Source organism: Crocodylus porosus, unplaced genomic scaffold (genome assembly GCF_001723895.1).
Source record: "Crocodylus porosus isolate Cpor-Errol unplaced genomic scaffold, CroPor_comp1, whole genome shotgun sequence".
Classification (NCBI taxonomy): Eukaryota; Metazoa; Chordata; order Crocodylia; family Crocodylidae; genus Crocodylus; species Crocodylus porosus.
Genome location: NW_017728910.1, coordinates 18010989 through 18023452, shown reverse-complemented (window position 1 = coordinate 18023452; position 12464 = coordinate 18010989). Strand labels below are relative to the sequence as shown.

The 12464-nt window shown below is 41.8% G+C and overlaps 1 long non-coding RNA gene across 1 annotated transcript in view; it reads right to left on the bottom strand.

Annotated features, from left to right (window-relative positions):
• LOC109308452 overlaps positions 1-2034 on the bottom strand; it is a 2205-nt gene extending 171 nt beyond the window's left edge. Inside the window, exon 1 of the long non-coding RNA XR_002100622.1 lies at positions 223-2034. This is a non-coding gene — a long non-coding RNA (uncharacterized LOC109308452). The remainder of the gene's footprint in view (positions 1-222) is intronic.
• Between the last annotated feature and the right edge of the window lie 10430 nt (positions 2035-12464).

The following is a 12464-nucleotide window of genomic DNA, read 5'->3' as shown; positions in this document are numbered from 1 at the left end:
CTGGGGTCACAACTAACAACCAGATAAGGAATAGCTTGCTGTCATGTTATTTTTTTTTTTTTTTTTTTTTTTTTAATGCATCAACTTCAGGTTCTCTTGTTTCTCATTTCAGTATAATTCGTTCCAGATTTTGCCCTTTCTATTTTTACTTTTGTTTTTCTACATGGGTTTAAATTGATGCAAAGATCTTCAACCCTTGACTTTCTAGTTTAGTTAAGAAACTAAGCTCTTCACTTTTTGTGGTGTTGGTAATTCAGTTTGTTTGGAGACTACAACTGTGCAGGATTACTGGGTGCGTCTGGTGGAGGATTGGATTCTGGTATGAAACACTAAAAGTGCCTCTTTTTCTGGGTTGGGGGGAGGTGATACTTATCCGAGTTAGAATGACGTAACCGTTGAAACATGTTTCTTGATTTTATGACACTTTAATATATCTTGAGAGAAAGGCCAAAGATTCGTACCAGTTTTAATTGTCGTGGTTTTTTTTTAAAGCACTCCTTTTTCCTTACACTGCTTACCTCATGCTAGGGTATTTTATGAGACGTTGCTAACTTTAGAATAGTCTCTGTGTTGGGAAGAATGGCAGGTACAATAGGATTCTTGTGCCAGTTTGTCTTGGCTGTAGACCAGTCTTAATGGCTGATGCATTTATTTCTTTTGTATGAAGGAACGTCATGAAAACTGGGCTTTTGGGCTTGTAAATAAAAGGCTGTATGTTCAGCAAAACGGACCTTTTGGGCTCAGTTGTCCAATCTTTACTCAGTCAGAAATCCCATTGACTTTCACCGCAGGAAGAACTTTGTCCGAGTAAATGTTGGAGGATTGGAGCCATGTAATACTGTATGGTGTGCCACGTAGGTACAGTGGGCCAAATCAAACTTGGGAAGACAAACTGTTGACTTGAGTGGCGATTGTTGCCTGAGTGAGCCCTTTCAGGATTCAGCCCAGTGCTCCTGTAACTTGGCAAGCAATAGATTTGTACAGACCTCTTACTACAGAAAATGCTTGTAGAGTGTTTCCATAATAGGATCATTCGCACGCTTCTCCAGAAGTCCGCAGAAAGTAGAAGCAACATTGTGGCACGTTGGAAGCAGGCTTGGGTTGGAAGACAGCAGTAAATCTCCATCAAGATCCTTGACATTTTCCCTAATGAGGAGAGAGATGTGGAATAGCCTTCACTTCCTCCTCTAGTGTGAGCTCTGAAATATTGCATCCGATAAAAGTGACTTTCTCCCACATGAATCTGCTTGAAGGCAGACAAAACAACCAGAAGACGCACCGTTTCTTACACATTGAAGGTATAGTGTTAATTGTGCTTCAGATCAGTAGTTCAGCCTTCAAGTTTCCAGCATTGAGGCCTGATGATAACTTGGGGCATGGCTTTTTTTTTAATTTTTTTTTTTTTTAAATAAAAACACATTTTTACTTCATAATGGTTTTTGGCATTTGTGGATTAATTCAGGAAAACAGTCTGCATGTTGTTGCTAGTCCAGTGTACTTTGCAATCTTGTTCCTCAACAGACTGCAGTGTGCAGATCAGTAATCCTAGAGCAAAGAAGTAATTTTTTTCTCTCTCTCCTGACATTGACATTGTAGTTGTAATGGTTTAATTTTGAAGTTACAAATCCTTTGGGTCTAATTCTGTGAGCCTACTTATAGCACTGGATTAAAATGTCTGCATCATTTCTTCAGTTATCCAGTTAAATTACAACTGTTGTAAAAGTGTAAACCAGCCCATGACAGTTTTTTGTACTTGTTTAAAGGACTTTTATTGTTCAGTTTTCATGATTATTGTCTAAAGAAGACTGATATAGATGTTCTATACTGTCCTGGACCATGTTAATTACACTTTATGATGTATTTTGGTTCTACATCAGAATGATTTGTCCCCAAAGCCCTTATATCCCTTCTAGGCACATTTTCTGTTGCAGTTTCCCTTTGCATTGTATTGCTCTGACAACTGTAATTTGAATCAGATCTGAAAGAGGTCCAGAATAAAATATATTTTGATATTATGTTGGCTGTATGTTCTATAAAAGCGATTGTAAATGTTAAATAACAGGATATTTACACATGGTTAGTGTGAAAAAAGGGGGAAGGAATGGTCAGTTATTTCCACATCTATTTTAGCACATTTTCATTGTTTCTTATACGGAAAGTAATTTAAAGTAGTACTCTGTGCAATGTCATGCCCTTAGCAAAGCTATAGCAGCAGTTGTTCAATTACTTTTATTCAGCAAGGCACTTAAGCCCATCAGTAGAACTGTCGAAACTAATGTTTCTCGTGCTTAAAGTAACACACAGGCTTAACTACCTTGCTGAACCTCAGCTTTAATGTAAATTTACACAGTTGCTTTTTACACGCCTTTACCACAATGTGCGTTATAAGTGTACGGCCTTCCAATCAGCCTTGTAGGCTTGGGGAAAGGTAATAAGAGATTATGTAGTTCCATTTGACGTTCAGAGCCCCACAGCTGAGATGTAGAGAGCTATTTCCTCACTTTTTCTCCCATAAAGGGGAGTTTCACTCTGAAGAGCTCCATTCTTATTCAGTGGTTCAAGTTTGATTATACAGAAGAATTTTATGCCTGCTGTTGTACTTTAGACATTTGAAACAGTTTGAGATTACATGTGAGATAATACGCATCCATCTGTACATAATGAAGCTATAATTCCTTCAGGATTTTAGGTGATATCATAAACCAAGAGAGGGAAACTAGATTGCTTTTTCAATGTCACTAGAGCTCAAAAATGGAATTATAGCTCAGTTATAGAGGTCTGTGTATTTGCTATCACACGCTTTAACAAGTCATGATTTTCAGCCTCTATTTTACTAATCAAATTAATTTAATGTGTATTATCAAAATCTGCCGCCTTTGTGTTTTGACACGTATAAAGTTCTTCAGGCAAAATTCTACTGAATGCATTAAAACCAAAGAGGAGAGTATTTTTTAAGTATAAACCAGTCTTGACTCTTAACCATACTAGTGTATGAATTCTTCTTGGGACTTTTCTATTATCACCTGAACATCGTGAAAGCAGGACTTATAAATTAGGATCAGTGTCAGTCATTTTAAGGCTAGTTAGCAGTACTAACTTAAATTACAACTCAAATTGTTTGGATTTTACTCACCGGAGCATTGAGGCTGAAGGATCATTGTGTTAGATGCTGCACAAAGCTATACGGTGTCATAAATGCACCCCCAAAAATACGAGTAGCGACCTTATGACTTCAAAATTAGGGGGGAATGAGTTGTTGGGCCGGAAAGCGGTGACAGGGATCTACTTGGTTACATGGTTGAAAAATGTACCGGCTTTAATGGTTCCAAGTGAAGTTAGGGATAATAAGATCTGGGTGAAAGTCCAGCTGTGAGAGAGCATGGCCAGTTCAAAGGGCTTTAAGCTGTGGGCACCTGGGGCATTTTCCAACATGCTCTGGGGGCTGAGGGGTGGGCACTTTAACTAGAGTGCCTCTGAGAGCTGCTCTAATTAAAGCACCTGCAGCGTCTTGTGCATTTAGCATCCCTGCACTTCAAGGTGGCGGCGGGGGCACTTTAACGATAGCTTGTTTGAGGAGCTTTTGTTAAAGTGCCCCCAGCTGCCGTTCTGAAGCACGGGGACACTGAACGCACAAGACACAGAGGCTGCTGGAGTGCGCTAATAGCACACTCCGGCAGACTCAACGAGGTCTGCTCTGACACGTAATCACAGCGCGTTGGAGCAGCCTCCCCACACATCCCCTGTTGTCTTAACCATTGGAACGGTTCTTTGCAAGCTTCAGGCTGGAAATGCAAACCCCTCCAGGGCTGAGCTTCAGGATGGAATTGTCCAAAATACTTTTCCCATAACCACAGTGCAAGCCCAGCCAGTGCTTTTGTAAATCTTGCCCATGTCGATAGAAAGCAGTGACATTTTTGACACATGAAGACAATTTGCCTTAAAAAAAAAAAGACACTTCGCTTTTTTTGCCTTGAGTTGACTAATGACTACAAACTATGCCCTGTGTATGTTTTCTAGTTATGTTGGCTTTTTTGAGTCTCCTGCTCCAAGCCAGATGCTTGGAGCTGCAAAATTGCAAAGAAGAATGTATTTACACTACAAAGTTGCTGCCACTCTGGCCATATCAGCAGAGCCTCCTAGATGCTGCATACACCGTAGCAATTTTTCTACTGAATTTGTCTTTACGTCATCTCCCGGTTCCACTATTTCAACTTTATCTTAGAAGAAGCTGTCTTCTCTCAGTTGTGTCCAGACTGGGAGTTTTGCCAGCGTGATTGACATCGATGAGAGGTTGTGATCTTTTCACTTCCATAGCGGGCAACTTTCTGTAGTGTAGACAAGACCCACGTTAGCTGTTTTGTTTTAAACAGTTTTCACTGGAATTTTTAAATATGTAAAAAATGTGCTGTTTTTTATGATTATGTAAATCTTGTATTTACAATATTTGAAGTATGAAGCTAAAGAGGACCTGAAATGACCTGAAAGATGACCACTTAATTACAGTGAAGTCATTCATTTTTATACAGGAGTGAGAGAACCATGGTGAAGACTTGAAATTACTTGTATTTAATTTCCATTTTAAAACTGCTCTTTGAAAGTGTTGCACTTCTTTCCCTTTCTATTGCAGCAGCTCATCTATCATCAGTTTATTCAAAGACAGTGGCAATAGCAAAAAAGTCAGATGCTGATTAAATGAATAGGGAAAAATTGCTTTCCAGCAGTAAGTAATTTCAAGATAGAAGCCAATTCTCTAGGTCAGGTAATATGAACAGCCGCAGTTTGTTTTAACTGCATTTTTTACAATCTTGTGTTCAATTTGTTCAAACTACCTTCAAATTTCAGCATGTATTTGTTAAATAGTCTGTCAGATATTTATTCTATAAGAGAAATTTCAGAACATGCAGTTAGTTTAATAAAGCATTGATCACTATTTAATAAGCCACAGTATATTTATATTGAGAACAAAATCCTAAAAACTCCCATTTTTTTCTCTCTGGTGCTTTAAAATGGAGATGTTTCCAGCATGTACGACCCTTTTTCATTCTCATTTAAACAGAAGCCTATTTTAATATTGTTTCTAAACCTGCTGGTATGCCTCTGCACTTGGCTTTCAGTTCTGTGGTTGTTTATTGAACGCATCGAAGTGTGAGATACCCGTTGACCCATTTATTTGTCTCCTGACTGATTATGATTGGGTTGGTGGGATGGATAAATCAACTTGGTGGTTACTGTTGCATGCTTTATTTACAGCAGGTAAGTTATTGGACTAAAACAACCTGTCCTGCCACTAGACTGATAACCTGAACGTTACATGTTTTCTAGTGTCCTTTGTTACTGGACTTTTTTTTTTTTTTAAATACAGGTGCAAGAATTGTTGAAATCATATCACTGAGCTTTCACGAAAGGGACTTCATCAGATCTGTTTACCACTACTAACATTTTTTATTATGGTCTTTTTAGGAAGAATATAAGAGTTGAAGGAAGAATTTGCCTTCTATGTTTTGTCTTGAGTTTCTTCAGTGGAAACAATATGCCATCAGGAAGGCTTGAGTGAGTGATTCTCTTCCAGAGCTCACCAGTACTTCCAGCGCTTGCTGAATATTCATTAGAGGCCAGGAGCAAATTGTGCAAGCCCGCTTGTTTTCTGTCCCAACGAGCTTTCTACCGTCTACATAGACAGTAGGAAGAAAAGGATAGGAACAGGAATGAAGCGAGTCCAAGGATCACAGACTAAGTCAATGGCAGAGCAAGGAATTGGGACCCAGGTCTTCCCAGGCAAATACCCTGTCCACAGGACACTGCCTCTGTCCTCTCTTTGGCATGACTTATTTCAAAACAAATGATGAGGGATCGTTGTCTTCTCTGCAGATCCAAGCATGGCATGGCTCCTTCCCACCCCACTCTGCAAAGACGAGCTGAGAGAGCGCCATTGGGTCTGTGTAGAGCAGGAGGGCAGCATCTGCCCCATGCCATCTACATAACGTGACTGCGTGTATTTTTTTTTTTTTAATTATCTTCCGCGTGTAACAAATGTGTGGAGGAAGGCAAGGAAGCGGAAGGTGTGCCTGATACCTACATAAAAGCATGAATTGGTGAAGGACTCCAACAATATGATAATGAGTTTGGGTATGTATCAAGAAAAAGCGATAACATCTCTGCTGTTTTATGTAAAACATGCTTCCAGGCAGGGAATGTTTTCTAATGCAACAAAAATGTGTTTGATCCTAAGTTGCTACTGTCTGCTGGCTGCATAAGGGGAATCTACATATGCTGATTTCTAAACATAAAGCTCTTTTATCTCTCAAGCAGCTTCCTCTAAATAAACCAAAGACACTTGGCCTCAGAGATAACGGAGCCGAGAGCATACGTGACGCTTTTAAAATATCCCACTTCTGTGACATGAGAGTGTACAGTGAGCATTGGAGAGCCCCCAGGTAGCTGAAATCACTTCTGGACTGAGAACGTCTGGGGAATTTTAGTCAATGGCGATTTGGGGGTGGGGGAGGGAGGAGGAGGAAGGGAATATAAGCCATTGAAAATCCAGCCTGTCAATCAGTGTCTTCTCAAGTGCTCTGGTTTTGTTAGTGCTCACGGTAGGTTAGATCCTCATTTGCTGTGTAATTTCAGAGGGCTCAGTGGAGCTATGGCCATTTACTCCATTAATCATCATTTGGTTGAGCGTAGTATCTACGTACCCCAACCAACACGGGGGCTCTTGTGGATTAGATGCTGCACATAGTGAATGAGAGTCTCCATGCCAGCGATCCTGTAGTCTAAATAGAGAAGATTGAGAGGCAAAGTGACTTTCGAAGTTCTCATGGCATGCTGGCGACAGACGTCTCCTGATTCCCTATCCAGGGCCTTTTCTATTGGATCTCAGCGTCTCATTTGTATATGTACAATATAATGCCCATTTCTAGGTATGGGAATGCACCTTTGCTTTTGTCATGGCTGATAATTTAAGTAGTTTGCAGCGACTGGAAACCCAAAGGTACAATGGTGGCCTTTTTCCCAGTGTACGTATCAGGTGATTTGCAAGGTTAACAAGAAAGCATGAGCTCTTGTATTGTGAGCTGGCAGATGGTGCTTAGCTGTGTATTGATGTGCCATTTTATCTTTGGTTGTGGGTTTGCACCACTATTGTCCAGACTGCTGCCACCTTGGCTTTGATTGCTGAAATGAGTACCTCCTTAGGCTGTTAAAAAATGTCAGCTTCTAGTAATTATGATTTTAATTATGACTTGTGACTGCAGCTGCCCACTTATAAAGCTTTATCTTTTGTAGTGAGCATATTAAGTCTGGTCTGCATAGTCTGATCTGGCCTCCCACTGGTTTCAGAATAAAATTTTGCTATAGGTTTGTGCTGGACCCGTAATAAAGCTCTGAATAGCTTGGTCCCTGGCAACCTGATAGACCTTCTCTCCTTTCTTGTGGTGCTCCTTGACTTCAGCTTAGGAACTGGAGGTAGCAGCCATCTTAGTTGGAGTAACAACTGGTTAGGGCAGTGTTTCTGATGGGGTGTCAACTTTATAAGTCTTCCCTTGGTGCCAAACTCAGCTAAGACTTGACTGATTTCTACATCTTTTTCCGGAAATTGGGATGAGCAATTGGCAGAGTTTGGGGTGCCGTTTGGCGTTTCAGGCTGTAATTGTACCTGCAGAGAAGTTTCCTGATGGCCTTTTTCAACTGGATTAGGGTTTTGTTTTCTAGTTGATGTGGTGTAAGATCACGCTTGAAACTGTTAACAGGGATATTAAAAGGAAAATGGCATGGAAAAGATCTGTAAGAGCTGAACAAGGCTAGGGCTAGGAAACAGAAGAGCTTCTTGGAATCTGAGTGAACTTAGTAAGATTCAGAATATAAGTGGTGTTATTATTTCAGTTTCCTGTAAGCCAATCTGCTGTACTTCCGGCCTTCCTTCTTGACTATACAAAACAGCAGCCGAAGGAGTCATTAACACAAAGGTTGCATCCTAAGATGGCCTATAATTCAGATACTTCAGTGATAGAAAAATGTATAGTTTCAGACGAAGCCATGTGCATGAACCATCCCTTGCCAAATTGCAGAGATTTTAGTTTGTTCAAACCAACCCCTCTGTGCTTTAGAGGAAACAATTTACTACTTTAGTAAATAAACACAGCTGTTAAAAAGTTAAGATTAGCCTGTCAGATTCATAGTCCACTGCATAAATGATAGTGTACAGCTTTTGCTATCTGCAAAAGCAAAGACTACAAAGCAAATTGCAAGTACTGAACTTCAAAGGAAGATTTAAACACAGATACTGCAAATTATGCTTTGGGACCACAATCCTTTCAGCCCACGTCTGTACAGAACGTTTCTCAGAAGTGAAATCCTAACAATATACAGCAGACGTGCGTGTGAGAGAGGGAGGGAGGGAGAGAAAGAGAGTTTCTAGTGCTTTACGGAAGGTAACAGATTGCAAATCTCCCCCTCGTTATGAAAGGATGAGATGGGCAGTTTTCTTTGGTGGCAGCTTCCTTGTGTGCCTTTCAAAGGCTCTCTCAATTCCTTCACCTAATTTCTGGACAGGTAAAATGTAGGCTGCAGCCTACCATCCTGGTTCCCTCGGCTCTCGGGCCTTGTAAACGATTTTGTAAGCAATGTCTATATATGACTTATTACAGAACTTCTTACACTTGCCAAACTGGGCAAGGTAAAAAAAAAAATATTGAAATAACTAGTCTGTGCCTTGGGGAGTATACAGCCTAAATAAACTTCTGGTGTATTGCCTGCAGTCCGCTGCACAGGGTTATAAAGTGCTACAAATAGACATTGTCTTTGGGGAAAGATGGCTTGAGCCAGGATGTGCCCCAGAACAGCTGATCTGCTTCATTGACATCTATAGGTGTCACTGGGGCTTTTGTCCTGCAGGGCAATGCCCTTGCTGCTCCTGTGGCTTTAAAGGCCCAGTTCTGCAGGACATTGGCCCTGGATGCTGCACCCCAAGTCAGGGTGTGGCAGCAAGATGCACGCGCCACAGGAATCCCCGGGGAGCTGGGAAGGGGCGCGGCTTGCAAAGAGAGACAGCTGGCAGCTCCTTGGCTTCAGGCAGGCTCAATCTCCACCCTCTGGACCCAACATGGAGCGCCCCCCACCCCCCAACCCAACAGACATCCGCAACTCATGGCACTTTATATAAAGTGCCATGAGTTTAGAGTGGGGGTCTGCATGTCTGTCAGCACCCGTAGTTTCTGGACATCTCAAGGGTAGTGTACTTCATTTAGGTAAGTAATATCCAATATAAGCAGAAAGCATTTTCTCCTTTGGATCGTATCTGCTTCAGGAGTCGAATACTGGCTCTACTGAAGCAAATTGCAAAATTCCTCTTGATTTCCACGTGGCTGCTATTTCACCTCAAGCACCGAACTGTGGAAGGTACCGTTTTAAATCTAAGAAATGAATTTAAGAGCTCCTCATGGGCAGTTCCCCCAGCATGTATATCTGTGTTGGTTATTGTAGTTCATACATGTTTGGGTCAGAAGAGACCTTAGCAGATTGAGTCCAACCCCACTGTCCTGGGCAGGAGAGAGTGCTGGGGTCAGATGACCCAGCCAGGGGCATGTCCAGCTTCCTCTTAAAGATCCCCAAGGTAAGGGACAGCACCGCCTCCCTGGGAAGCCCAGTCCAGATTTTGGCAGCCCTCACCGCAAAGAAGCTCTTTCTGATGTAAATTCTCTACCAGAAGCTTCTGCTTTCCAAACCTTTGCTGTCAGTGCCATGATTACATATGCTATGCATTTCTCTAATGCCAAGGATGCAAGTGCTGAATACAGTATGGGACGGAGCATGTTCTCACCATTAACGGAGGAAGCTCTGAAATGTGCATCTCTAAGGAAAGGTAAAGTATCTGGAAATTATCTTGACTTCAAACCTGTAATTTATGAGAACAATAATCCCCTTAGATACCTACAAGCCATTTCTTCCAATCCTGCTTCCTTCAGTTGACCAATGCCAGCAGCTTTCTACACCAAGAGCTGCTGTCAGCGAAGAGTAGACGAAGGTCCATTCATGGGAATTTTTAGCATGTGAGACATTTAAAAGGACAAGCTATTGGCTACTAGGAACAAAGAAAGGCTTTGTGTGGAAGCCAGGCTGAAATCAGCTTGACCCTTAGGGAAAGGCACTCTTAACTTGCCTATGGCCCTGGGTTTGGAAATTGAGGGGGCACTAACAAAGGAGTAATGACATCTGAGGTATGGAAGCTGGCAATGAGGACAGGAAAATGAAATGAGAACGGAGGTACAGGAGACGAGGTGAAGAATACAGCAAAGGAGCTAAATTAAGAATGGAAGGGAAAATAGACGAGACAAGAGAAGAAAATGGTAAGACGTCGGCAAGAACAGGAAATGAAACCTTGTGCTGGGAAAAGAAAAAAAGGAGAGAAGTGGCAGGGGAAATGGTTGAGTCGGTGTTCAGGCTTGTAAAATGTTACTCACATGCATCATTTATCTTAAATGTGCCTTCGGAGAAGCTGAGCTGCCACACTATTTATGCAAATTTATGCAAACATGCACACAAAGCACACTCCCAGTGCCTGGCAGGTTGCCAGTGCGCCCATTGGTGCTGCAAAGGTTGTATCCCCCGCGGTACCTGTCCTCTCTGCTGTTGTCAGCTAATTGCAATCTCTGCTTGACCCATGTAATGCTAAGTAGAATTTGTCCTCTGATGAAATAGCAGAATGGGTCCAAATTGCGGCAGGATGGCGGAAGGGAATCGGGAGTGAACTGTTTCAGCAAATGACCATAGTAGTCATTTGCGGCGGTGTTTCTCACGACTTGATGCATGCTGTGTATTGTCAAATCGGTGGCTGTACTGCAAGTTCCCAGTTAACCATTATGGCTTTCTCTCTGAAACACCTTCACATTTATAAGGAATCTGGCTGTTTGCTAGGAAAAGTGCCATCCTGTGAGCTGAGAATGATGCACAGCACTCGAAGAGTTGCATGCTGTGATCTTCTATATTGGGGTTTTTTTCTGTGCCCCTGCTTGTCCAGGGAAATAAAACAGACCCATCTTGCCTACTAGGGACATCACCACTGGGGATGAGAACGAGGTACTGAGAGGATATTGGCCATCTAAGAAACTGGTTGTTTCCTGGCTGGGACAGCTGGTTTTTTCTCCTGCTACAGTAAAATTTGGCCTGGCTCTTCACTGGAGACATAGATATGCTTTGACTCTGAGAGAGCTAACTCGAGGTGCCTGTACACGTGCTTTGGTGGAGGGAGGGTGACGCTCTCAGGAACCGCTTTAAGTAAAATGCCCACCGTGTCTCATGTATTCAGTGTCCCACACTACAAAATAGTACCGGGGGCACTTTAACTAAACCTCACTCAACAAGCTTTACTTTAAGGCCCTCCCTTCCCCCACCTCCATTTTGAAATGCAGGACACTGAATACATGAGACGTTGCAGCATGCTAGAGCGTTGTAATTAAAACACTCCAGCAGACTCGATTAATCAAACCTGTTCGACTTAACTGATTAATCAAGCCTGCTCCTACACATTCAAATCGGAAGGCAGCGGAGCACATGTATCAGCACACTCGTATTCCCTCTCTCCCTGTAAAATCCCATTGGCGGTGGTTTTTACCTCTACAAAGCTAACTGAGGTAAGTCCCGGGTGGGGAATAGGGTTGACTAACTCAAGTTAGTTAGCTCAGGGTTAAAACGCACTTTTTGTTTTAGCTGTGAAGCAAACGATAGGCCAAAAGTCAAATATGTCATGTTTTATTTGTTGTTTTTCATTTAAATGAGGTTATTTTAAAAATCCCTCTTGGGGATATTAAAAACTACCTGCATAATCATACCTACCTGTTCATTTTGGAATAGCAAGTCTCCACTTGAAAAATTTGCAAGGATAAACAGCGATGGTTATAGGAAATGGAAACATCAAGCCGATCATGTGACTTCTCTGAAATTATGTTTTTATTATCCAAGTTTCTCTTTGGGAATGTGAAACTTTTTTGTTGTACTGGTAGAGAAACATAATAATCACTTAATGTGCTTAATTATTCAGTGTATTAGTTCAGTGTTGCTCTCACAGCTGCTTGAAGGGAAGAGCTTTCAGCAGCAATGGGATTGTGGTTGCATGTATGTTAATGAAACCCCAAGATCTTGTTATGCTGGCTCCAACACTCGTGCTGCCACTTTAGCTGATTACGGCCCTAGATAATTACAGCAGTGAATCCCATATTTAGTGGAAACAAAATATACTGATGACAAACATGTGTCCTGGCTAAGGCTGTGAGGGCTGACGTGAATTCACAATGTGCACTGAAGACAACCGTGGAGACTTGTTAGAGAAGTCTAATGTCCCTTCACAAAGCAAAAATGAAATGATGCGGCTAACTTGCATTACTGGTCATTTCAAACTTTTGCAAGAGGACAGGCGATGAAGTTCTAGGGTTTCGTTGTATTTGTTTCTTTTGTTTTCAATTTCCTGGAGC